Here is a 4,549-nt window from a genome sequence, read left to right on the forward strand (position 1 = left end):
AAGAGTAGGTCCATCTCCATATTTTAATATGAAAAGCTGTCCAAATATATAATTAAATAAAAATTTCAAAATGTAGAACAATAAATATGGTGTCATTCATAAAATAAGCATTAAAATTTATAGAAAGATACACAAAATGTCTATTCACTGCTTATCTCTGGGAAATGAATGCAGAGTTGAGAGGGGCTCTGTTTCATTTTACATCTTTCTGATTGTCTGATTTTTTAAAAACCACACAAAATTTTGAAAGAAAAAAACACGAGTAAAAATGGGCAAAAGTGGTGTTGTGTTTTTTTTTGAGACTTTTGTTTTTATTACTCAAAAAAACTTCATTTTTAAATTTATTTAGCTTTCTGACTCTGTGCTTGTGCCTTCAACACTGTAACAATGATTTTTTGCTCCTCAATAAGGAAAGCACGCTTGATCCTGTCATAGACACATTTAGCGCACATGGACCCACCAGAGGCCCTGCTGATGTGCTTTTTCATTTTAGACAACCTCATCGGAAGTTTAGGTCTCACAGCACGAACTCCGCAAAGTCGGCTTGGGCGGACACCACATGCCAATTTGGGTGCTTTCCCAACCTTCTTGGTATAAAGGTAATTCTATTACCAGGGGTTTGGGACAGCCTAGTTTTGTTAGAGGCTGTATTGTAGGACAGCCTCCAACAGTATGTTCAACGCTGGACCATGGTGAATACCTAAACTGAAGTCACTGTACCCAGAAGAGCAAAAATGTTTCCAATGTTGAAACAAACATTCATACTATGGCTTCAACTTTTAGCAAGCCCATAAAGAGGTTTAATTCATAAGTATAATCCTTATTTGTTTAGAAGTAATGTCTATAAGGGCAGAAATTGTATTTTTGACCCCCCCACCAAGAGTCAAGTACAATGCTTTGATCCTAATAGAGTTTGGTAAATACCACTTTGATTCATTTGAAATTGCCATGACCTAGTGAGTATCATTTCTACAAATATTCGCCTAGTGGAACAGGATTGAAATAATTCGTCCAACCTGACTCATGGTGATGATAATCAGCCCTAAGTTTTACACATGGGAAATAAAGTGGGTTTCCAGTGTTCAGTTATTAATACTGAATTTATTTTTGTGTATTTTGGCAGATCTCTGATTACAGTGTTCATATAACTCTGTCATGAATGTAAAAGGCAATGTCAATTGGCGTGCATTCTGACAAGCTATTTGCAACCCTCCAATCTCGAAGTCAGACTCAATTGCATAATTAGTCCAAAGATAAGTCTGCTTTTAAAATGCTCTAATCAGTCAATCAATAAACTGAAAACTACCTCTCATTTTCATACATCAAAAAAAGAAAAGTTTATTAAATGACTAATGTATACCCACAAGGGTGGAAGGCAGAACATGTCTGTTTCAGAACATGGGGCCTCTTTTTGAGATAGGTACCCGGGACAACATCTGTTTGTCAGGGCATGATGCCATTGACGAGCCAGCTTCCAGCCTAGTGATTGGATGATGTGCGGCCCGTAGGTAATTTGACAGTGCTTCCTTATGAGAGTTTCAAATAGGCAGATATTTCCCTGAAGGAATCAGACACATGCAGTGACAACTTCATTGTAGACTGCCAAGAACTCAGATCTCTTCTTCAGATGGAATTTCTAGATGAGCTGAAATGTTAGTGGTTCAAATTCTTGATGTCATATTGGCGATCAATCATTTGGTGGACATAGGAAGGAATAATAAGTGTGTTACTAACCTTTCTACTAATTATAACATCAAAACATAACCACCTTAACATTCTCCCCCGCCCCCCCCCCAGAAACATTCCAGAGGTAACACACTGAAAAGAAAAGAGAGGAAAAATAAAATATACAGCATTAGTTTAAGTACACCTTTGATAATATACAGCATTTCTGCAGCAATAGATTTTAACTATATTCCCACTCAGTAATATTATTATTACCTTCAGCTGTTTGCCAGTAGCTGCAGGCATAATTTTCTTTTTTTACTGCTCATTGGACCCAAGCCTACTCAATTTAGTGTAGTTGGCTGTGACATCTCTCACTTTCTTAAAACACAGGCCTTTCCAATTTCCAAGAATGTTTATGGTATCAGAGTAATTTGAAACAGGTGTTTAAGCCTCACGCCTCTGCTGTGCAACAGAAGGTTTATATATTTTTCATTATATATTGAGACAGACCACGGCACTTGGAATGACCATCTGTCACCAGATGCATGCTGTGTGCTGAATGTAAGAGAAATAGGATTTTTCACTGCAAATTCCTTTCAAAGTGATGGGAGGCATTCTCCCGCCTTCTGAATCCTCACTCGTTTTGGATAAAATCAAAAGAAGTGGGGTTTTTTTTGGTTGGTTTCTTTTCTCACAGAATGTCCTCAATGAGAGTTCATTAGAGTGTATAGTGTTTCTGTTTGATTTAATTTAAAAAGTCATAAGCCCAAACGAGAGAGCAGTTAGCCTATGGACTTCTCCCAGAGGTGTACTGCTTTAGTCAATATATTTCTTGATTTGTTTCATAGCACTAAGAAGTCTGGGCCTTAAGTACTAGTTCTCTTTGCAAAAATCTGGGCTCCCGAGTCGTAGTTGCCAATGCAAGAGCCATAGAGACCATAGAGGTAATGTGTATTAGTGAATCCGGCAAGATAGCAACTGCAGCAGCCTGGAGAGAGCACTGTGCCTGTCGGGAGAGAGCAGTGTGTAGATCTGCTGATGACTTTTGTGCAGAAATGTGCAGGCTCAGCCTCAGCAGATCTGTCATTCAGAATAAACTGGAGATCTGGATTTTTACATGCTAACTCCTCATATTTAAGTATTGGTATTGCGCCAGAATAATTAAAAGACAGTGTGGGCCAACCAAGCATATACCCAGTCCAAAGTCTGCCAGTTTTGAATCTATTGCTTAGACTAAATGTCTACTGATTCAAATAGATCTTTTGAAATTAGTAAGATATTCCACCCTTGGGTCTAACACCCATGTTTTGTTATGGCAAAATTTTCCAACTGGATATTATCAATACCTTGCTAATGATGGTGATAAATGATGCTGACAATGTTTACCTTCCACTTGCTGCCTAGCAGGTAGATTGAGATCATGCTGACATTCACTCTCTCATAGGCTTCCACTCTGGGATTTGGAGTTAGAAGGAAAATAAATAAGATAGGCTGCAGGTAATCCTAAAGTTTCAGGGTAGGGGCACTGCTCAGGAATTTGGGAGGTTGCAAAAAATATTCCAAAAATGATCAGGTGAAAATTAATTTACTTGTACACCAAATATTTATCAGGTACCTACTATGTGTTAAGCACTGTTTCCTTTATTCAGCAAATATTTCCTGAGTGCCTACTATGTACCAAGCATTACTCTGGGAAGTGAAGATATAACAGTGAGAAAAAAATTAAACAATAATCTTAGTTTTTCTAATGGGGCTGTGGATGACTTACATTTGGCAAAGTAAATAAATTATATGTTATATTATAAGGTGATAAGGACTATGGAAAAAATAAAGCAGAGAAGGATCTGGGGAGTAGAGGAGAAGGAGGGAGTTAGAAGCAAAAGATGATGCCACACTTGGGCTTAACTACCTGGGTTGTAGCATTGTCATTGCTGAGCAAGGAAGAGGTCAACAATAAAAGTGGGTTTGGAGATGAAGATCAGGAACTCAGTTTTAGATGTTATGTGTTGGATGACTATTAGACATTCAAGAGAGGTGTTAAGTAGGCAGTCAGATTTCAAGGGACATGTCCAAGCTAGAGCAATAAATTTTGGAGTGATCAGGTGGTGTTTCAAACCATGAAAGTGCATGGAAAGAAATACAGATAGAAAGGAGAAGAATTCCAAGGATGGAGTCCTGTGTTTTTTACAACGTATTTTTATGAAGTATTTACAATGACTTTGCAGATACAAAAGAACCAGCAAAAAAGACTGAGGAAGAAGAAAATTTGGAGGTAGTAGGAAACCCAGAAGAATATAGATCCTGTGAAGTGTAAAAACCATCTTGAGGGCACTTCATAAAATGCAAACTCTGGCCAGTGTCGACCCATGAACCAGAAGGTCACAGATTCTCAGTCAGGGCACATGCTCGGGTTGCGAGCTCGATTTCCAGTGTGGGGCATGCAGGAGGCAGCTGATCAATGATTCTCTCTCATCATTGATGTTTCTATCTCTCTCTCCATCTCCCTTCCTCTCTGAAATCAATAATATATATATGTATATGTATGTATGTGTGGGTGTGTGTGTGTGTGTATATATATATATATATATGTATATATATAGTGATAAGTGATGCTGACAATGTTTAGCTTTTATCCTATCTAATAAAAGAGAAACATGCAAATTGACCATAACCCCTCCATTGGCTAATCAGCATATCCTTATGCAAATTAACTGCCAACCAAGATGGCGGCCGGCAGCCAGGCAGCTGAAGTGAACAGGGAGGCTTGCTTGCTCCAGTGACAGAGGAAGCCAAGGTTCCCTGCCTGCCTTGCTGGCCTCTGAGCTTGCTCTCTAAGAAACATTGTTGCAAATATAGAAGCTAAACAAAACTCCAGAAACCT

At 38.5% G+C, this 4,549-nt stretch overlaps 1 pseudogene; it reads right to left on the minus strand.

Moving 5' to 3' along the window:
- Positions 1-314: 314 nt before the first annotated feature.
- LOC106725752 lies at positions 315-691 on the minus strand (annotated as a pseudogene).
- Between the last annotated feature and the right edge of the window lie 3,858 nt (positions 692-4,549).

The sequence above is a fragment of the Myotis brandtii genome, unplaced genomic scaffold (genome assembly GCF_000412655.1).
Source record: "Myotis brandtii unplaced genomic scaffold, ASM41265v1 scaffold186, whole genome shotgun sequence".
NCBI lineage: Eukaryota > Metazoa > Chordata > Mammalia > Chiroptera > Vespertilionidae > Myotis > Myotis brandtii.